This window comes from Mytilus californianus, unplaced genomic scaffold, assembly GCF_021869535.1.
Source record: "Mytilus californianus isolate M0D057914Y unplaced genomic scaffold, xbMytCali1.0.p SCAF_9, whole genome shotgun sequence".
NCBI lineage: Eukaryota > Metazoa > Mollusca > Bivalvia > Mytilida > Mytilidae > Mytilus > Mytilus californianus.
In genome coordinates this window covers 62,358,615-62,382,968 of record NW_026262745.1, presented here as the reverse complement: position 1 = coordinate 62,382,968, position 24,354 = coordinate 62,358,615, and the positions used below count along the sequence as shown (strand labels likewise).

Below are 24,354 nucleotides of genomic sequence, written 5' to 3'. Positions count from 1 at the left end.
TAGATGTGTTTAAAAAGGCCAATTCCCAGTGGATTTATTTCACACTAGGACCACAGGCACTTGTCTCAGAATTTTGTTTCCTATATACCTTAATACAGGGACTTTCTATACTAACTTAGTATAGAAAGTCCCTGCTTAATATAACATTAAAAGTATATAGGACATTTTTTTTCTGAGACAAGTGCCTGTGACTAGGAACTAAGATAACTAGAACTAAGTTCATTGGAAAGTCTTTTTGTCTGATACATGTATACCTATAGATAATGTACATAATTAAGAAAAGCTTCAAATATATGCCTGTAAATTAACGGTAGTCTAAAAACCGCTCAGGACCTCCTGAGTGCAGACAGGACATAAAAAGTCACTCAGGACATGTATATATGTTTTAGTGATCGTTGAGGGTATACATTCGATAGATAATTTAATATTTGATCTTATAATTTTGGTTTTGATAAAATCAAACCAACATTAAAGAAGTTATTTGGGATACGTCATGCATGACCGATGATCATATTCAATACCAATCATCATTTTGATTACAACGTTTGATCTTTAATAATTAGGACTGATTGGTGATGGTTATAAACACATACAAGTAAACTTTGCAAACAAACAAAAAAAAACGTTTCCTTGGAAAAAATATAAAAATACCTGAATATTGTTTTTACAAAAAAAGTTAAATAAATTTTTCGTTTTGTATGTAATAATTGAAGCCATTTAGAAATATAAGAAATCTTCACATAGTCGGGAAATTTTCAATTCAAGTTATTTCATTTGAAAACGTTAACAAATATAGATCTTATTCGATGTAAAATGTGGTGTCCTTGGAGATCAAAACCCCGTTTAAATAGGGTTTGTCTACTTTCGTCTATTGCCAAACATTCTATAATCAAGGATTTTTACAAATCCTTGCTATAATATAATGAATCGCGTCGCCAATATCACCACAATTACATAAAGTACAAATACAATCTTCTCCTAAATATTTGGCATCTAACAATTACAATAGGAAATTTTTAGTCGAAACTGAAGTACCAAATCTACAAAAAGAATCACTATTTTTTGTAGTAGTAGGCGTTGAAAACTAAACTGTTTATAATCTTTTTTTTCTCCTAAATTAATTGAAACTCCTGAAATAATTTAACATTATCTATAGACAGCTTACATATGCAAATCATTTTAGAAGTATGTGAGTGTATAGTAATAATTTGTTCATTAACCCCCCTTTTTCCTTCTATAAAATTACATTGTAATCGATTTTATTTCCAAATTTTTGTTTGCTAGGATTGACACTTAGAACGTACAACAAAAAGTAACAAGTAAAAAGTCACGATTCAGTTTTGGGATATTTTTTTCTTTGAATAAACTTAATTTTAAAAACGTTTCAGTATTTTTCTGAAACATTTTTAAAAGGAAACGGACTTGTAAACAAAAATTTTTTTTTTTTAAATATTAATATGAACAATAATCTGCAAAAGTGGTTTGGTAATTAACTGAAGTCATGCTGTCAAAAATGTCTCCTTTTTATAAGTTATTGATAAAAAAAACTATTTGAAGGCGAATTAATCATTTCCCCAACTAAATACATTTATCTATAAATAAAGTCAATTCGTCAAGAACTTTCTCTCATATATTTAAACAATTGTAAAATAATTAATCTAAACCTTTGTCCTGCGACTTTCTGTCCGTTTACCAATACTTATTCCTTGTTAAGTTTTTTCATATCCATTTACGAATACTTATAACGTGATAATTAATTTTTCCGGATGCTTTTTATCCTATTTTCATATCAAACAACCATGTTACCCGTAGAACGGAGTTAAGTACAAATTTAGGAATTTAGTACTTAAAATTTTCAACAACACAATTTTACACTTTCATTTACCTGGATTTTTTTCTACGCTTCGAAGCCGCCACCCTGTATCAAACTTATCCAACACCTCGCATGGCGTATTCACGATGTGGAGGGATTGACAATATACAATCAAAGTTAGCAATATACAGCAAGTAAGTAATTGGGTGTTGAATGCCAGTAGATCTGAATTTGTTAATTTTTAAATTGAATTTAACCTGTTTAGAACGTGTATTGTTGAATTGTTCAATAAAATTACACACATAATCTGGGCTGATATGCATAAAACCACTTTAAGTTCAAGGTATCAATAAAACTGGGTCTGCATGAAAAAAATGACTTATCACATAATACCAGAACCTATGTTTAGCCGATAAGAAAATATAGCTGTAGGCCTAGTTGAAAATCTTTACAAATTATTTATTCTTTTAATTTCTGTTTGACTGTCTGGGTGCTTCTTATGTGTTTTAAATACTATAGTCAAGTTTTATATACTGTTGTACGTCATTTGGTCGTTTTTAAGTTTTTTGCCATGGCGTTTGTAAGTTTTATCAAGGATTTGTATAGTGAGATTGGTTTTATATAATCTGCATCTCTTGTGTTGTATTTTAAAATGTATTACAATTGCTGCATCTTTACACATTCATCAATACACCAAAAAATATGAATAAAGCTTTCGTATATATATAAATAAGGAGATGTGGTACGATTGGTAATGAAACAACTATCCGCCAGTTCAATTCAAAAACCTGATATAAGCAAATGTGACTTACTTACTTACTTTAGTCAGAGAGATCTTGAATCTGAATTCAAGGATACGAAGTGGGAAGGGTTTAGAGGTGGATTAAGGTGAGGGCATGGGGGGCCGCCCCTTTTTTGGAAATAAAATTGGTTGATTATTTAGAGAATCAATGAAGCGGGCCCCCTCTTTATGCATGACAGTTAGTGCCTCCTTATGACATTTTTTGGATCCGCAACTGGTGAGGACTTCATAAAAAAATATTTAGTAAGTTTTTGTTTTGTGATAAATAATGTATTTAGACAGAAATAGGATAAAATAAACTACCGAAAGCTTAAGTATGGATGGGGGTTAACAGAATAGAGAATAACGGACAAACAATAAAGATTAAAGAATAATGAAATGCTAAAATATGAGGAAAGAGAGTAATGAGCAAAAAGTGTAAGTTTGTAGAAATATAGCAAAAAAAAAAAAAAGAACATAGAAAAAGAAGACCCCCCCCCCCCAAGATCCTGACTTCAACTTTGACGCTGCCGGGATATTTTTTAGACAAAGTGCACGTATTAGTAGTCAGCCGAAACCACTAAGCGTTTTGCATCCATACGTTTTTTTTTTCGGGATACTGACTGCATACTGAGACTACTATAGTAGTCTCAGCTGCATAGTAAACTATCAATGTACTAGTTAATGTTCTCGAGGGATGACCCTATTACAGAGACATATATACACATATGTGTAAATATGTCTCTGCCCTATTACGTGTCAGTAACCTCCTCGACACGGTTCATTTTTACGGCGGCTCAGTTTTGTCTTAAGAATAAACATAATTGATAAGTTTCTTTCCCCTGCATTTCTCGATCGCACTTGTAAATAGCACGGTCTCAAGACATTGGTTACAACACTTGCCGTCAGTACTCAAAATTGGAAAAATATTAAATAAGAAGGTATAGAAAATTAAATTAATGCACACACACTATTATCAACCACAGACATAATGTTTTTCTCAATTTGCCTAAATCGTTATTCCGCAATACAACGAGGGTGAAAACCCACCACTTTAAACACAGTCACAGGCACCGGCATGCTGTGAACTTGTAAGTTTCCCAAATGAGTAACTATCCATTACTTTTCTAGTGTAAAGTTTTATTTAATACACATTTGATTTGAAATGGCATATCAGAGAGATATATAAACATATATCATAGGCTGATCCGCGGTGGGGGGGGGGGGGGGGGGGGGGGGGGGGGGTTTTCTTGGGAAAAATTTAGTTGATTATATAGGGATCACTAAAGCATGACTGGAGCCAGCCCTCCCTTATGAAAAGTTCTGGATCTGCCACTGTATATTCATAAAATAAACCAACAAATTATCCAAAAGATGAATAATACTTAATACTTACGACTAAGATTGATTATAAGTATACTTGAGTCGGTTTTACAAAAAAAAAAACTTACAATTTATCGTAAGTATACTGTATTGTACATGACTTAATTACTATCAATATTATTTGTAAGTTTTTTTGTGAAACTGACTGCTGAATTGTTTTTCCATGCTTATGGTACATCTAAGTCGTATGCTTTTTTTAAAACCACCTCCAGGGTATAATGTCTGCTCGCCCATAGAATCTGTTTGTAGATATAGGAAGATGTGGTATGAGTGCCAATGAGACAACTCTCCATCCAAGTCACACAGTTTATAAAAGTAAACCATTATAGGTCAAGGTATGGTCTTCAACACAGAGCCTAGTTTTTATCAAAAATGAAATATATTGATATTAATAGTATACAGGTTAAATAATTTATTCATACATTTTTAATTGACTGACTAGAATTATCATGATTATTGAGGAATTTGAACCATTCCTATTTTTAAAAAGGGACAAAAATAAAATTTATATATAATAACAGGGTGATACAAATGAGAAAAACTCAAGAAATTGTTTTCAATTAAGATAAATACATGGTTTTCAGTTGATTTTTAAAGCAGAGGCAGATTTAGTTTAAAGTTGGAAAAAATTGTTTGTACCAACAAAAATAGATACAGAAAGTTAATCCAGAATTATGTGTTTATCATTTTTTTTTATGTTTAGGTTGCCAGCAAGATGAAAAAAACAATGCAGTTCAAAAGTCAAAATGTGGATAAGCTGCGGTACAAGGTCCTACTTTTGCAGATTTTCATATTTTGCATGAATGAATTTGAAGTTTATATCCTGGAGGGCAGAGAAAGAAAAGAAACACTTCAGTTTTCCTGCTTCTGAAGGATAAATGTAAAACATCTTGTTTGGTAAGTTTTATGCTCTGTTATGATAGTGTTTGTGCATCCATCTGTCTTTCTCTTAATTGTATTCACTTTAAGTTTTTGGTTACAGTTCACCATGAACTTCAGTTAGTAACTTGTGGTTTTACATGTATATACTCAAAATTTAGTACTTTTAAAATGTTCATGTATTTTTGTCGAGCCTGCAACTTTTGTCGCAGAAAGCTCGACATAGGGATAGTGATCCAGTGGCGGCTACGGCGGTGGCGTTAGCAGTGGGCGTTAGCTAACTTCCTAAAAGCTTTATATTTTAGAAGGTGGAAGACCTGGATGCTTCATACTTTGTATATAGATGCCTCATGATACGAATTCTGTCTGAAACATGTCCATTGTCCTTGACCTCATTTTCATGGTTCAGTGACTACTTGAAAAAAAGTTCAGATTTTTTGTAGTGTTAATTTCTCCCATATTATGAGTAATAGGATAACTATATTTGGTATGTCCGTACCTTGCAAGGTCCTCATGCTCGTCAGAGAGTTTTCATTTGACCTAGACCTCATTTCATGGATCAGTGAACAAGAACTTAGTCTTAGATGCATGATTTTTTTTCTTAGTTGTTAGTGGCTTTGTACTAGCTGTCAGTAACTGCGAGTACTCTCAGATCTGTACTTAGTGTCTTTTTGTTGTTTGGATGTACAAGTACCCGGCCACGTCCACTTGTATTTGTATTTGTAGTATTTGTATTTTTATCCATCTGATGAGTTAAGCCTCTTTCAACTGATTTTTTTTGCGGTCGTATATTGGTATGATGTTGGCGTCGTCGTCGGTGTCGTCGTCGTCCGAAGACACATTGGTTTTCGCACTCTTACTTTAGTTTAAGTGAATGGATCTCTATGAAATTTTACCATAAGGTTCAATACCACAAAAGAAAGGTTGGGATTGATTTTGGGGGTTATGGTACCAACAGTTAAGGAATTAAGCATTTTTGTAACTTCCAGACATAACTTGTGTGTTAGTGTATGGATCTCTGACATTGTACCACAAGGTTCCATATCACAAAGGGAATGCTGGGATTGATTTTGGGGGGTAATTGCCTCAAAATATTAGGAATTAGGGGCCAAAAAAGGGGCAAAAAACAAGCATTTTTCTAGTTTCATGACAATAACTTGTGTGTGAGTGTATGGATCTTTCTGAATTTGTACTACAAGGTTCCATATCACAAAGAGAAAGCTGGAATTGAGTTTGGGGGTAATTGCCCAAAACGTTTAGGAAAAAGGGGCCAAAAATAAGCATTTTTCTAGTTTCCAGACAATAACTTGTGTTCAAGTGTATGGATCTCTCTGAAATTGTACTGCAAGGTACCATCCCAAGAGAAAATGAAAACGGGATCTATCGGGATCCCAGTCAAATCCCGGTAAAATTAGCGGGATAAGCCGGGATGGGCCTCAGAAGTCGGGATTCCATTCGGGATAAATATCTGAAACTGGGATCCCATTCGGGATATATGTCTGAAACTGGGATCCCATTGGGATATCTGTCTCAAGCTGGGATCCAATCCCAGTTGAAGCAAGATAAATATACGAAACTGGGATCCCATTGGGATAACTGTCTGAAACCGGGATCCCATCTTACTTTAAACAGGGAAACATAAACCAGAATTTTGTGTGGAATTTAAAAAAAATTATCCTGGAAATGTAAAATATATCCTGGTTATAGATTTCTGTGAAAAACCTAAATTTTGTAAATTTTCCTTTTTAAATCAATATATTTTGAATGACCCCACTTAAAACTGGTGCTTTGAAAAATTGGATGCCCTTTTTTAAATGCCTCTCCCCCACTTATTGCTTGAAAATTATTCAATGAAAATTTGAATTATTATTTGAATGCACTTGATAGATCAATTAATGGAAGTAAAGATGAAAAAAATAATTTTCAAAATATTTATATTTGAAGTGTTTTCAGGTTAAAAATAATTAAAAGTAATATTCTGATATGCATTTGCATTCAATTTGTTTTATTTTTTTTTTTTTAGAAAAGATCAATTAATGGAAGTAAAGATGAAAAAAATAATTTTCAAAATATTTATATTTGAAGTGTTTTCAGGTTAAAAATAATTAAAAGTAATATTCTGATATGCATTTGCATTCAATTTGTTTTATTATTTTTTTTTAGAAAAAAAACCAATAAATTTAAGGAATATATTGTGAAAAGGTGATAAAAAAGGGGAAGTAACTGAAACATTTTTGAAATACACAAATTATTTATGACATAAAGCAAAGGTTATTTGTGTTAATTAACAATGTGTTTGACACCAAAGCTGTCAGGTGAAGCCCTGCACTTAATGGGTCACTTAATTTGACAGTTTACACAGCTAGCTGAATTTCTGTTGATGGAAGAATTACAAATTTTAGTTTGACAGTATTTCAAAGTCAGAAAAATGCCGAGATTTTCGCGATAAAAACGAAAGGGCGCCCTAGAAACGCCAACGGCTGTTTTGCCATACAAGCTGGATCGTTTCTGATTTTCTACCTGTTGTCCGGCATTTAAATAACATAGAAAAATTATCAGATCAATGATAGGCCAACGATCGACATCGTAAAACCTTGGTTCTCAACTTATGTAAACAAGTCATGACCACGTGGTTTTTAGTAATTGTACTGAACAGTCCGACCCTAGAAAATACCGTCCTAGATAATGCGGCCACTAGTTCATCCGCATGCACCCTGTGCCGATTAAATTAAAGGTTTTTTTTTCTTATTTTTAAAAACTGGCCAGTAATAAATACTTTTATACGACACCGTTGATTTATTTTTATAATACCGTTACGGGGACGGATCAACTTCTGGCCGATATAACATGGGGCGAGATTGTCACCTCGACGTTAGAGTACTCAATAAAAACGTCATCAAAATGTGATTACGCTGTAGCAAAATAGAAGATTCCATGTGATGGTGAAGATGTTTTCAGATAAGTGCATTAAACATTTAATTTAACATGTGTATATAATGAGATTATAAAATATAATTTATTGAGGAACTATGATTTTTTTATGGTTTTTTTTTTTAGCAAATCAACAACAGAAAATCTGAAAGTATAAACCTGGGAACATGCAGATATATCTAATATATATATGTTCCTGCATAAACTGAAAAATATATTTATTTTTAACAACATTGAATAATCTTGTTGTCACATAACAGGCATAACTGGTAGATATGTAAAAATTTAATTGAATTGTGTGAATGGTTATTTGGTGAAAATAATAAGTCGCTAGTTTTTTATCTTCAGGGGATAAAAAAAGAGGGAGGGTAATTAATTTGATTCCAACTGGCTTCCAATGTATACTGTATAAACATGCAATAATATTTCTATTGAATTTATTGCTTCAAAATGTCTAGAACAATTGATTCTTTGTGGATTTTTTTGATACTTTTAGGGGATTAAATGATTAAATGGAGCTGCCAATTTTGAAAGTAAACGGATTGCATGCAGATTCCAGTTACCTTTACTCAGCAATACTAGTTGGAAGTACAGAGACAGCAAATTTAATTACAGAAAGGAGGAGAACTTCACATGTATCCTTTATATCTGACACACATTTTTAATATTATAATATTTGAAACTGAACAGCGAGCATCATTAAGCCATGGTGAAAACTGCGTATCTAAATACAATTAAGACAATGAAATGCTTGAAGGTGTTAGTGAACATGGGGAGGAGGGGTGGGGTGAGTACCATATTTAATTAATGGGTAATTTAACAATATAAGCAGCCATTAAAAATGGCAAACAAGTTTGCTAGTAGTACTAGTATCTATAATTTTGATGGAAGTTTAAGGATCTGACATTAAATACAAGTACATTTTTTTTGAATGGGAACTTGACAGCCATTGAAATAAGATATTAAACATGGCCAATACAATGTAATTCATGCCGCAATGTTTATATATACGTGACAGATTTGATACAACAAGGGCAATATTCATCTACCTTATAATGAGTAATAAATGTGTATATTCCCTCAGAAAATGCAAAATCGTAGCATTTCGGGAATCCCGCCAAAAGTCCGGGATTCCCGATGTAAATCCCAGTGGAAATATACTGGGATCCCAGTATATTTCCACTGGGATAAAATTTCGGGATTCCCGCTAAAAGAGCGGGATCCCAATCAGAATCCCAGTATATTCCAATCAAAATCCCACAATATCCCAGTGGGATCCCAGTATATTTCAACCGGGATTTACATCGGAATTCCCGGACTTTTGGGCGGATTCCCGAAATTTTATCCCGGTGGAATTAGGTGGGATCCCACTTGGAATCCCATCAAAATTCCAGCTGGGATTTCAGTGGGATTCCAGATTTATTTTCTCTTGGGATACCACTAAGGGAAGGCTGGGATTGATTTTGGGGGTAATTGCCTCAAAATTTTAGGAACTAGGGGCCAAAAAGGGACAAAAAACAAGCATTTTTCTTGTTTCAGGACAATAACTTGTGTGTAAGTGTATGGATCTTTATGACAAGGTTCCATATCACAAAGGGAAAGCTGGGTTTGAGTTTGGGGGTAATTGCCCTAAACGTTTAGGAATTTGGGGCCAAAAAGGGACCAAAAAACAAGCATTTTTCTAGTTTCCAGACAATAACTTGTGTTCAAGTGTATGAATCTCTCTGAAATTGTACTGCAAGGTACCATACCACAAAGGGAAGGCTGTTATTGAGTTTTGGGGTGATGAATCATAAGGGGGTTCAAAAAATTTGGGGGGGAGGATTTTTTTTCCTTTTTTTTTCTTTAAAATTTTCCATTTTAAATTGGTTATTTCTGATTTATATATAAAAGCAAATCATTATGATATGGTTTGAATAGGTAAATTAAAATTTTTTAAGTTCTTAGACCACATTCTTTCTGTGTCAGAAACCTATGCTGTGTCAAATATTTAATCACAATCCAAATTCAGAGCTGTATCAAGCTTGAATGTTGTGTCCATACTTGCCCCAACTGTTCAGGGTTCGACCTCTGCGGTCGTATCAAGCTGCGCCCCAGCGGAGCATTTTATTATTGTTCGTTCTTATGTTGTACTGTCACACCACTGTCCCAGGTTAGGGGGAGGGTTTGGATCCCGCTAACATGTTTAACCCCGCCACATTCTGTATGTATGTGCCTGTCCCAAGTCAGGAGCCTGTAATTCAGTGGTTGTCGTTTGTTTATGTGTTACATATTTGTTTTTCGTTCATTTTTTGTACATAAATTAGGCCGTTAGTTTTTCCTTTGAATTGTTTTACATTGTGATTTCGGGGCCTTTTATAGATGACTGTGCGGTATGGGCATTTCTCATTGTTGAAGGCCATACGGTGACCTATAGTTGTTAATTTCTGTGTCATTTGGTCTCTTGTGTAGAGTTGTTGTCTCATTGGCAATCATACCACATCTTCTTTTTTATATTTAAGGTTAAGTTTTGGTTGTCAAGTCCATATCTCAGATACTATAAGCAATAGGTCTAGTATATTCGGTGTATGGAAGGACTGTAAGGTGTACATGACCAACTGGCAGGTGTCATCTGACCTTGACCTCATTTTCATGGTTCAGTAGTTATAGTTAAGTTTTTGTGTTTTGGTCTGTTTTTCTTATACTGTATGCAATAGGTCTACTATATTTGGTGTATGGAATGATTGTAAGGTGTACATGTCTAGCTGGCAGGTGTCATCTGACCATGACCTCATTTTCATGGTTCAGTAGTCAAAGTTAAATTTTTGAGTTTTGGTCTTTTTAGCTCACCTGACCTGAAAGGTCAAGTGAGCTTTTCTCATCACTTTGCGTCCGTCGTCCGTCGTCCGTCGTCCGTCGTCCGTAAACTTTTACAAAAATCTTCTCCTCTGAAACTACTGGGTCAAATTTAACCAAACTTGGTCACAATCATCATTGGGGTATCTAGTTTAAAAAATGTGTCCGGTGATCCGGTCAACCAACTAAGATGGCTGCCATGGCTAATAATAGAACATAGGGGTAAAATGTAGATTTTGGCTTATATCTCTGAAACCAAAGCATTTAGAGTAAATCTGACATTGGGTAAAACTGATTATCAGGTCAAGATCTATCTGCCCTGAAATTTTCAGATGAATCTGACAACCCGTTGTTGGGTTGCTGCCCCTGAATTGGTAATTTTAAGGAAATTTTGCCGTTTTTGGTTATTATCTTGAATATTATTATAGATAGAGATAAACTGTAAACAGCAATAATGTTCAGCAGAGTAAGATCTACAATTGAGTCAACTTGACCAAAATGGTCGGTTGACCCCTTAAGGAGTTATTGCCCTTTATAATCAATTTTTAACCATTTTTCGTAAATTTTTGTAATCTTTTACAAAAATCTTCTCCTCTGAAACTACTAAGACAAATTTAACCAAACTTGTCCACAATCATCATTAGGGTATATAGTTTAAAAAATGTGTCTGATGACCCCGCCCACGAACTAAGATGGCCGACATGGCTAAAAATAGTACATAGGGTAAAATGCAGTTTTTGGCTCATATCTCTGAAACCAAAGCATTTAGAGCAAATCTGACATGGGGTAAAATTGTTTATTAGGTCAAGATCTATCTGCCCTGAAATTTTCAGACCAATCAGGCAAATCGTTGTTTGGTTGCTGCCCCTGAATTGGTAATTTTAATGAAATTTTGTCGTTTTTGGTTATTATCTTGAATATTATTATAGATAGAGATAAACTGTTGACAGCAATAATGTTCAGCAAAGTAAGATCTACAATTAAGTCAACTTGACCAAAATGGTCAGTTGACCCCTTAAGGAGTTATTGCCCTTTATAGTCAATTTTTAACCATTTTTCGTAAATTTTTGTAATCTTTTACAAAAATCTTCTCCTCTGAAACTACTAAGACAAATTTAACCAAACTTTTACACAATCATCATTAGGGTATATAGTTTAAAAAATGTGTCCGATGACCCCGCCCGCGAACCAAGATGGCCGACATGGCTAAAAATAGAACATAGGGGTAAAATGTAGATTTTGGCTTATATCTCTGAAACCAAAGCATTTAGAGTAAATCTGACATTGGGTAAAACTGATTATCAGGTCAAGATCTATCTGCCCTGAAATTTTCAGACCAATCAGGCAACACGTTGTTTGGTTGCTGCCCCTGAATTGGTAATTTTAAGGAAATTTTGCAGCTTTTGGTTATTATCTTGAATATTATTATAGATAGAGATAAACTGTAAACGGCAATAATGTACAGCAAAGTAAGATCTACAAATAAGTCAACTTGACCAAAATTGTCAATTGACCCCTTAAGGAGTTATTGCCCTTTATAGTCAATTTTTTACAATTTTTTCATAAATTTTGTAAATTTTTGTAAATTTTTACAAAATATTTTCCACTATAACTACTGGGCCAAGTTCATTATAGATAGAGATAATTGTAAGCAGCAAGAATGTTCAGTAAAGTAAGATTTACAAACACATCACCATCGCCAAAACACAATTTTGTCATGAATCCATCTTTGTCCTTTGTTTAATATGCACATATACCAAGGTGAGCGACACAGGCTCTTTAGAGCCTCTAGTTTTCTAACACTAAATGCAATAGGTCAACTATATTTGGTGTATGGAAACATTTTATGATGTACATGTCAGTCCCACAGGTTTAATTTGACCTTGACCTTATTTTCACGGTTCATTGCTCAGTATAAAGTTTTTGTGTTTTGGTCTGTTTTTCTTAATCTATAAGCAATAGGTCAACTATATGTGTTGTATGGAAGGATTGTAAGCTGTACATGTCTGCCTGGCATGGTTCATCTGATGTTCACCTCAATTCCATGGTTCATTGGTCAATGTTTAGTTTTCTTGGTTAAGTCTGCTTCTTAGAAACTATAAGCAATACCGGTAGGTCAACTGTATTTAGTAATTTGAATGATTGTAAGGTGTACATATATTTCTTGTCAGGTTTATATGACCTTGAATTCATTTTCTTGGATCATGTTGAGTTTATGTGATAGTTGTAGTAAAGCTTTATATTTAGGACTATCAACATGATATCAATGATTAGTAAAGAAGGTGCAACTTTTCAGTGTGTGCACTCTTGTGTATACATTAAACACCACATTTACTGTTTTTACCCTGATTTTATGGATCACTGAACATAGAAATGTCATAATGTGAAATTATAGTACATTCTTAGGTTAAAGTTTTAGGTTAAGGTACATAGCTTACCATGAAGTTGAATTTCATGCACATGTTCATTATGTGGTGAATTTTTAAATTCAGTGCCAAACTAAGATTTTGAGCCTGATTACATGATTGACTAGACATTGACACATGCTAGTGTTTGCCAGGCATTGTGTCCTGTACTAGGAATTTGTCCTGTACTAAGAACTTTAATAGTACTCGCTGATTATGGAGTTTTTGTGAAAGTTTAATATTAGTGAGATTTTTGCATGACATCCTGTCAACTGCTTGTTGATCATGTTTATACATGTCTTAAAATTAATATCTGACACATTGGTGTTTTGTGAACTTGGAAATAAGTTATTTGATAGAATAATAATGTTTTGAGATTATCAAAATAAAAAATATCCCATTTTTACTACATTGTGTATTAATGATTAAGTATATAAAAAAGAAGATTTAGGATATATGTATAACCATATATAAAAATGAGACAGCAACCGAACAACACAAAAATAAGAAAAAAAAACCAATATAATTTTTTGTATCAATGTTATAATTTCCAACATGTCCAAAGAGTTCAATGTATTTTCTAATTGAAATATAACACAAGTGGAACTCTTTCAGAACTTCAGAACTTCAGAAGCTTAAAGAAGTGCTGTTTCTATTGTTGGCTTTCTGTATAATATATTGCAAATTCTTGTGAAAAATGGAATTTTATTGTAATTGCCTAAAGTTTTAACATTGATCTATATATATATATAACTGGGGAAAATACCCAAATGTTATAAAGAAGAATACATAAATTGATTGTTATATAATAATAGAATAGGAAGATGTGGTATAGTGCTAATTTGACAACTCTCCATCAGAGACCAAAGGATGTAGGAGGTTAGCAACTGATGACACTGGACAACCTTCAACAATCAGTAAAATCCATACCGCATAGCTATTTTTATTGAAAATCATATGTTCTTGCTACATGTATGTATACAATTTTTTATTATCCATAACTTCGGATTTTATCGGTTCTTTTTCAGAAGGATTGGAATTCATCACTGAGAATAGAAGGAGAAAACACAGAAACAAGACCAAAATAAATTCAAAGACAAAAGTCAGATCAGTTATTATTTTCATCACTCAGCCAATGAATTGCAGTTCTATCAAATATCTAAAGATATTAAAACCACAATAATGACAATGTTCTGTGCTGAATGGCAAAAAAGTGGACTATACATTACGATCACACAATGCTGGATGATAAGAAACTATTAATTTTTTGGGTGGAGGGATATCCTGAAAAAAAAATAGATTTATGTAAAAAGCTACTAGTATGTTAAGCATATTAATAGAGTTTTCATTGATTTCAAATGGGAAAAAATTGTGTTTCAAAAAAGTGTTCTAGAATTCATAAATAAACATATATTGATACTTACATTATCTGCTTTGTTGTTTAAAAGTTTAGTTTTGAACAGTTATAGAACAATATAATTGCATTAACATTTCCAAGGAACAAAAAAGATATTCAACTAAAAAGATTCATCTTAAAACAATTTACTACCAAACAGAATTCATTGTAACATACACATTTATTTACTGTATATTTATAATTTGAATCATAGGATTTTATTTTGTCCCATGGGATATTAAAAATCCCATGGGATAATTATAGTCCCATGGGATTTTTTTTGTCCCATGGGACAACAAATATCCCATGGGACCCAAAAAAATCCCATGGGATTTAACCAAAATCCCATGGGATAATGGTCAATCCCATGGGATTTGCCTTATCCCATGGGATATTAAAAATCCCATGTTTTTCTAAATCAAATTACAAAATATATATAATAATAACAGCAGAAAAGCAATGAAATTATTGAATCCCATGTAATTCCGCACATTTTGGTTATTTACACGACACTGTAGGTCTAAGGAGAGGCGGCGGCGGATTTGCAAATGAGTGTTTTGCAAATTAAAAGTGTCCAGTGTTTAATCTTTAAATTATATCAAATTGATACGGGATCAATTCGGAACGGTCACTTATAAAGACACTTAGCTTTACAGTTTAATGTGTGACTATCTGGTATGTTCGGTGAAAAATTTTTAGAATTTTTTTCTTTTTAAATTTTATTTACGTTATCTTATTATATATATATATTATGGCTTCCTCCCGAATTGATAATAGGTATGTCAGAATTATTGATAGATGTCGTGTCAGAGCGACACATTCAGTTAGGTATTCCAAGGACGTATATTAGATACACGTCCCTGGGTATTCCAGTGACATCCTGTCAACTAAAAATTCTTATTACACAATTATATAATACAGGTTCATGCATGGCCTCTTTATTGAGGTACCCGGTGTGCACAGGTAACATTTATTGAACCATATATTTGTGTCTAACGTTGTTTATCTTGTGTGTGTTTGAAATTATAATTCCACCTTTGAATGAATGATGTTCTGATAATAATATTATCCACTATTTTTGCTGATAATAAGTTTTAAAAAAATTATAAACATGACCTTTGAACATTTTTGTGAAATGAATATTGTTTTGTCATGATTCTGGACCATATTTTTGAAGAAAAAAAATTCTTCACGCAAATACAAGCTTTTGTCAATTGGCAAACATGCAGATATATAAAGAAATGCAGCACGTATAGTCACTATCAATATTAATTCATTGAAGATAAGAGAGCCCCTTCTATGTCTAATGTCCCAATCTTTATAAGGATTAGGACCGGTACGTCTAAACACTGCTAAGGAGTCCTTAGTGCACTAAGGACGTAAACTATGCCACTAAGGACTAGAAGGGGTGCAGTTATATGTATTATTTTTCCATATTAAGTAAGAGATTGATATTTAATGCATAAATTTCAAATTTTATAGAATGATAATCACAAATAAACGAGTTATTAAGCATTGTTTAAGCACGTGCCGGTTTTTCTTTGATATGCCGAAAATAAGTGAACCGATTGACACGTGCCATATAACATAGCAACTGAATAAACAATCATAATCTTTTTATTATAAGTAATTAACAATTGTATCGAAAAGATTAATGCTTAATAATTTATAATTAAATGTGTTGTTCTTATTTACAATGATTAAAAGGACAAATAATTTGGCTTTTGTTTTATATTTTTCCCAACAAAATTATTTGCCATAGGTGTGCACCAACTAATAAGTTAGTGTGTGGTCAGCTCGTTAAATGTTTATGTAAGAGATACCAAGACAAAAGGAATAGATAGATTTATAAGTTTTTTGTTTTAAGTTTAATTCGCCGAAAATGCGTGTAAATACAAATGGTTGCACTAAAAAATATGAGTAAATTCTGATAAAAATATCAAAACCTGATGTTTGCCTTTCCACTTTCTATTACTGCTTCATACTTAGTACGAATTACGATTGAATTGGAAAAAAAAATCATGTGGCGTCCTTGGGGTTTATCAAAACCACTAGTTTTCAACCAGTTTGATATCTGTTTACAAAGGCTTCATACGGTACTTATTTTTTTGTAATTGTTCGACATTTGTTTTTTTCTAAAAGTATAAGAAGTTTAAATATCATTTATCAAACTTTAAAGTTTCATTTTCAAATGTATAAAGGTGAAAAATGTTTTTTTTTAAATGTTCCACAGTTTTTAGCACATTATTTACAAAAATTATCCCATATGTGTTAATTTAGAACTATAGATATAATTTTGACATTAAAAGGTTATGCTTCGTACGACAAATGTACGAATGCCTTGAAAATATACTTTTACCACATGATATGAAAATAATCATTTTTTTGTAATACAAGATAATTTGAATACTTCATACCTTAATCTATCATGTGTAAAAATGAAAGAAATATATTACTATACAAATCCTTGAAAAAAAAAACAGAAATATTTTCAAATACAATTTCTTTGAATCTATTTTTTCTTTAAGAAGAACAGGTATGTCAGAAGGAAATCCGATTTGTATTTTTTATTAACCAAGTTGTCTGTTTAAGATATTGTATGAATCAATTTATGAAATAATTACTATGTGGTATGTGCTTTACTCATTGTTGAAGGCCGCACGGTGACTTATAGCTGTTAATTTCTGTGTCATTTTGTCTCTTGTGAAGAGTTGTCTCACCTCCAATCATACCACATCTTCTTTTTTTATATTGGTTGCATGTACATGTAGTAAAAAATTATTATCATATTGAATTAGTTTTTGTCCAGAAATATATTGCTCAAACGTGTTCTTCATATGATAATAAATTTTGAAAATGAACCATAGCAAACGCAAAAGATTTAAACTCTGTCCAAACTGTTCATGTTTTAAATACGTCTGTTTACATGTAGCTTGCATTAAATAAGTTTGGTATTACGTAGTAAATATTTTGTATCATATAGAATTCGTTTTTGTCCAGAAATATATTGCTCAAACGTTTTCTTCATATTATAAAATTTTTGAAAATGAACCATAGCAAACGCGTTAGACAATCTCTGCCTAAACAGTTCATATATGAAATTAGTGTGGTTGCATGTAGTAAAGATTTATTATCTTATTGATTTCGTTTTGTCCAGAAATACATTGCTAAACGTCTTCATATATGAAAATGAATTTAGATATATTGTTCTGGAAACAAATCTATTATTTACAAGAAATAATTACAAATTACTCTTGAGAATCTGAAAAAAAAACAAGAATTTCAACAACTTATTCAGTGTGAAGTCAAATCAAAATTGATCACTTAAATCTGGGACTATTATACTAATAGTCCCAGCTGAAATATAATCTCAAAAAGAATTCATTTATTAGTATCTAACTTCTCCAATCTTGTCGATTAAACACAACAGATAGCAGGATTCCCGTATAATCAGTTATGTAATTTGACGTGTCTAACGGTTCATTGATTTTCGGCATATCAAAGAAAAACAGACACGTGTCTAAACAATGTTATATAAATCATTTATTTGTGATTATTTTTCTATAAAATTTGAAATTTATGCATTAAATATCAATATCTACCATAATATGAAAAAAAATTACATGTAACAGCACCCCATCTAGTCCTTAGTTGCATATCATAAGTCCTTAGTGCACTAAGGACTCCTTAGCAGTGTTTAGACGCACCCGATTAGGACGACAGGGGAAAAAGGAGCGGAGATAGAGTGGCATAGTGAAAAAAAATAACCGAATAGAGAACAATATAGAGAATGATCGACGAAAAGCGAAATAGTTATTGTAAAGGAGCGGAGATAAAGAGAGGCATAGTGAAAAAAATGTTTGCTTGACAAAGTTATTGCTCGCTTTGATATTTTTAGTTATACAAAATCACACATCGTGTTCCTAATTGGTATTCACGTGCATTAACTTGATGCTTGGAACAGTATATTAATATATATGTTCCTGCTTGATGTGTTAAGTTTCTGCATAGCATGGTTAAAAATAATTAGTATCCCATTTGTTATATCGTAGTGTCACGGTGTTAATTTGTTAAATTTATTTAGTTTGTTATTGATTGTGTAAATAAGAATAAATCTGTATAAAAACTTCATACCATTTTAGTGATTGCCTATAGGCGTTTGATTATTGTTACATTTAAGATATATATATATATATTTAGAACCTTTCATATATCTTAAAGTAAAAGATGTGTGTCTGAGTTAAACGACACAAGAACCCTGTAATACTAGTACGAGAGTATAGCATGTAAAAATTCCTACTCAATATGGTTGTATTGGAAATCTTTTCATACAGATTGACAACTCATGGTCCGACATGCATGTAATATTTGCCACATGACGCTCATAGTTCTTTCTACCATAATCATCTTATTCAATGACATTAAATATTGCTGTAAACATCGATGGTTCACACCCAAAGAAAATGGGAGTAATATACCTTCAGATCTTCTCCGTGGTATACACTTGTGAAATATATAGACGAAATTCGGTATTGAAGTGAATCTACATCTCACAAACACAATTTTTGAATAACGATTTTGAGTGAACACCCACCAAACCAATACAAACGTATGGCACGATATAACCATGCAGGCATTTAGTTTTCGTCAGACACAAGATAAATAATCACTTTCATAAACGTATATATGCATGCAGTTTCAAATATCAAGAACAAGCGGTCGATGTCTATAGATCATAGTTAAGTCCGTTTACTAACTGTTCAGAGTCAGACATGTCAATAGTTCATTCTTGGAACCTTCATATACCCCATCCGACGATGGGAACTCTTTCTGATAGTGTTAACAACATAAGCTTGTTTATCTGTACAAGTGGTTGCATGGCCTCTCCTGCCCCAACAAACAAATACGCTACTAGTCTGCTATCTCTAGAGCTCATCCTCAATGGCGCATATACGTCAGGAAACTTACAAGTATACTAGTAAAGATTGTTTCAAGAACAACGAGGTTGGGACGAACTGTTCTAAAATTGTCAATATCAGTAATACATTACTAAGATATGCCTTTAATTACAACAACTGTATTACTAATTTGGATTAATGACGGCTATCCTAAAAAAAAATCCTCAAACAAATTAATGTATTAGCTTAGATTTATAATGTATGTATATTCATTAATGAAATAAACGATAATTGGTATTCTTTTCACAAATAATTTGTCTAAGTGATTGTCAAATGAATTTAATTATGTAAGAATGAAATGTTAATAAGAAAATTAAAAAAAAAAATCATGCATGTTGTACTGTTGTATTTTTTCAATTAAAAACTTTAAATATGCGATAGTTTTAAGATTGTTACCATTTAAACATCGCCAGATTTAAATACAAGTTAAAGAATTCCAGTAAAGTAAATTAAACAGATGTGGAATGATTATTAATTGGGAAATGTAACATTTAGTTTTTAAGATTAAAAGTACTATTCTTTTAACTTCATATCTTAACTTTATGCTAATTGCATAGAACGTAACCGAAAATTGTTCCATTTTAATATTGTAACACTTCCGGAATTAAAACGTTGAATGTTAATTTTCAATTAATTTATGTATATGTAAGAGAATGATAATTCCTTTCTTCATGATTAAGTACGAGCGTTAGCGAGTACTTATCATGAAGTAAGGGATTATCATTCTCTTACAAACTTAGAATATTGTAAAGTGCTCAAGGCTTAAATGATCTCTAAGACTTGATTGGTTTTATTCAAGAATTAGTTTCTTTGTCAGTGCAATGTTTATAATTGATGCATGACTTCCTTTTTCGGCATGCCATTTATGGATTAGTTTTAGTGATGTAAGGACTTTCTTATCATTTGGGAAATATTTTTAACAAAAATGCGTTATAGATATGAGTTGACACAACAGTACAAAGAAAATGTTGGAATTGTATATATTTACTGATTGTGAGTATGAATGTAAATCATGTAATATTTTAGTGAGGAATTATCCTTTTTTTATTATTTACAGTTTAAATCAATTAATACATTTGAGTTACAACTAAATTTTATTTCACAGTCAATATTTTGGTCCGGCTTTTTACATCAAATGCTATTTCATTATGTCAGGGAAATGTTCAAATAAAATGCCTTTAAAAGTTTTTAATTTGTTCAAAACTTAAATTCCTTTTTTTTTTTAATTATATCGGACTATTGGAAATAACTAATCTTCCCGACAGCTGATCCAGTAATCAAAGTTTTGGAAAGCTAAAGATTTAGGTTATTTTTTATTTTAAACTTTTTTTTTCTTTTTTTGTATTGCTTTGATATTGTTTAATTTCTTAGTAATTTGATGTTATTAATATTATCATTATTACATTCACGGTATCAATTTTACTGCACCAGTAAACTTCAACTTATTTTAAGTTTGTTGTTTGTTTCACAATTCAACTTTTAGTCAGTTTCGATCACTGTGTGATAAATCCTTTCAATCTGATCATGCTGATAAATGTGCTTCGGGGCAGTTGTAACTCATTTATAGAAACTCTTTGTTTTGAACTGTAAATAGACCCAAATAATAGGATAATCCCTTACTAAGAACATGATTTACATTCATTCTTCACAATTAAGAGGCACCAAATCCTACAATTTCATTGGTCGAGAGCACTTTGCTATATTCTAAACAATTTAATTATTGTTTCTCTATTGTCATCGGGTATTTTATCTGGGTATATTAAACACGCTATACTCTTTCTGTGAATCCATTCAAAATGACAATATTCACACCTGTGTACGCTTGAAATCACACCTGTGTACGCCTGAGGCTAAATTGCTGCAAGGTAAAGTTCAAACGAATTCTCCTCAAATCGAGAAATACACAATGACTTTACAAAATAATATACACACTCTGTTCACAAATATTTTGCATTGAAATGGTTATCAAAGTTATAACGGTAAATAAAACTTAAAATGTTTCAGTTCAATATCAGTAAAAATGTTCTATAGATATTTTATGAAAAAATCTCAATAATTTATGAAATTAATTCGAAAATATTTATATTTAGATAACTTCATATAGGAAGTTTTATTCAATCAATACAAAACGGTACACACATATACCGGGCTGAAGTACGTTCACTATTCACTATTCACTTTTCACTATTCAAAATTCATGAATAGTGAACTGTGTTTTTTTGCACTATTCACTATTCAAGTTTATTAAATTGTCATGAATAACTGTAGTATCTACTTGTATATACAAAAATTAGAAAAAATTGGTATGATTGACAATGACACAGACATTACATGCTTTAGGTCACCGTACGGCCTTCAGCAATGTGCAAATCCCATACCGCATAAATCATAAATGTAAAAGGAATTCAAAAGATAAAAAACTAACGGGATAATTGTTATTCTTCTAAACGATTGCAAAAATATCCATGATTTTTTACTTATATTATATATATATATTTCTAACGACACAATATTTTCATGTTATCAATCTATATCATAAAATAAAATATTTTTATGAGTAATCATTTAATAAATAAATATTATTTTGCAAACGATAATTTAGATAGGTTTGCAGTCAAAAACGAAAGTAACGTAAGTAGAAATCTATATTGAATTATATAGTATTAAGGTATAAAGAGAAAAGATATTTGTTAGGCCTATCCCTTTTTAATATTTAGACTGAATTATTTATTTTTTACGTAACATTACATTTGATCATGCATCTAAAACCCACTTATGCATATATCTAGAAGTTTACGGTACAATTGTCGCACTCAGTTTGTTACGTATATTTCTAGGGGTGGGGTCTACTTTTATTCATAAAGCATTAAAGTGAGCATTCGTTTCAGACTCATTTCACTATCAAGATGTCCACACTTAACGTATTTTTTTTCACTCCCCTGACACAAGGTGTACCGTTCAGTCCGTAGATTACGTCTTTGAGTGCCAATAATTCTTTTCAAATTCTCAAAAATTTACACATTTATATTTAAAAAATATTATCAATATGAAAAGTCTAGAAGTGGTAATATACACAAGTAATGAAAGTTTCGTATAAAAAACTAGGGGTGTTTCCCTAAAGAAAAATCTAATAATAGCACTAATAGGAGATCTATGTTATACTACGCCCGAATACCAAAAACATCTCAAACAACGACGAACCGAACCTAAGAAAAAATACACCACAGATCACGTTACGATCGAGTTTTGAACCCCCGTATCCCCTAATTACAGGTATATCCTATATATCACAAGAAAGGTAATAAAATGAGGAACAAAAGCTATATAGTGAATATGTGGCACAGATGCAATTTAAGGGGTAACGAGCGACCGAAAACCGAAAACGGCCGAACCTAAGAAAAAATACACCACAGATCACGTTACGATCGAGTTTTGAACCCCCGTATCCCCTAATTACAGGTATATCCTATATATCACAAGAAAGGTAATAAAATGAGGAACAAAAGCTATATAGTGAATATGTGGCACAGATGCAATTTAAGGGGTAACGAGCGACCGAAAACCGAAAACGGCCGAACCTAAGAAAAAATACACCACAGATCACGTTACGATCGAGTTTTGAACCCCCGTATCCCCTAATTACAGGTATATCCTATATATCACAAGAAAGGTAATAAAATGAGGAACAAAAGCTATATAGTGAATATGTGGCACAGATGCAATTTAAGGGGTAACGAGCGACCGAAAACCGAAAACGGCCGAACCTAAGAAAAAATACACCACAGATCACGTTACGATCGAGTTTTGAACCCCCGTATCCCCTAATTACAGGTATATCCTATATATCACAAGAAAGGTAATAAAATGAGGAACAAAAGCTATATAGTGAATATGTGGCACAGATGCAATTTAAGGGGTAACGAGCGACCGAAAACCGAAAACGGCCGAACCTAAGAAAAAATACACCACAGATCACGTTACGATCGAGTTTTGAACCCCCGTATCCCCTAATTACAGGTATATCCTATATATCACAAGAAAGGTAATAAAATGAGGAACAAAAGCTATATAGTGAATATGTGGCACAGATGCAATTTAAGGGGTAACGAGCGACCGAAAACCGAAAACGGCCGAACCTAAGAAAAAATACACCACAGATCACGTTACGATCGAGTTTTGAACCCCCGTATCCCCTAATTACAGGTATATCCTATATATCACAAGAAAGGTAATAAAATGAGGAACAAAAGCTATATAGTGAATATGTGGCACAGATGCAATTTAAGGGGTAACGAGCGACCGAAAACCGAAAACGGCCGAACCTAAGAAAAAATACACCACAGATCACGTTACGATCGAGTTTTGAACCCCCGTATCCCCTAATTACAGGTATATCCTATATATCACAAGAAAGGTAATAAAATGAGGAACAAAAGCTATATAGTGAATATGTGGCACAGATGCAATTTAAGGGGTAACGAGCGACCGAAAACCGAAAACGGCCGAACCTAAGAAAAAATACACCACAGATCACGTTACGATCGAGTTTTGAACCCCCGTATCCCCTAATTACAGGTATATCCTATATATCACAAGAAAGGTAATAAAATGAGGAACAAAAGCTATATAGTGAATATGTGGCACAGATGCAATTTAAGGGGTAACGAGCGACCGAAAACCGAAAACGGCCGAACCTAAGAAAAAATACACCACAGATCACGTTACGATCGAGTTTTGAACCCCCGTATCCCCTAATTACAGGTATATCCTATATATCACAAGAAAGGTAATAAAATGAGGAACAAAAGCTATATAGTGAATATGTGGCACAGATGCAATTTAAGGGGTAACGAGCGACCGAAAACCGAAAACGGCCGAACCTAAGAAAAAATACACCACAGATCACGTTACGATCGAGTTTTGAACCCCCGTATCCCCTAATTACAGGTATATCCTATATATCACAAGAAAGG

At 32.5% G+C, this 24,354-nt stretch overlaps 1 protein-coding gene and 1 long non-coding RNA gene across 3 annotated transcripts in view; one reads left to right on the top strand and one right to left on the bottom strand.

Moving 5' to 3' along the window:
* The window catches only part of LOC127714522 (adhesion G protein-coupled receptor L4-like), a 115,702-nt gene that overhangs the window by 64,905 nt on the left and 26,443 nt on the right, over positions 1-24,354 (bottom strand). The gene's annotated exons all lie outside the window — the stretch shown is intronic.
* On the top strand, positions 1,665-14,450 carry LOC127714531 (uncharacterized). Of its 2 annotated transcripts, XR_007987769.1 has the most exons (3): positions 1,665-2,007; positions 4,681-4,874; positions 14,056-14,450. It is a non-coding gene; the product is annotated as an uncharacterized LOC127714531 (long non-coding RNA). The 2 variants fall into 2 exon arrangements; XR_007987768.1 differs by lacking the exon at positions 1,665-2,007 and having other exon boundaries at positions 3,895-4,874.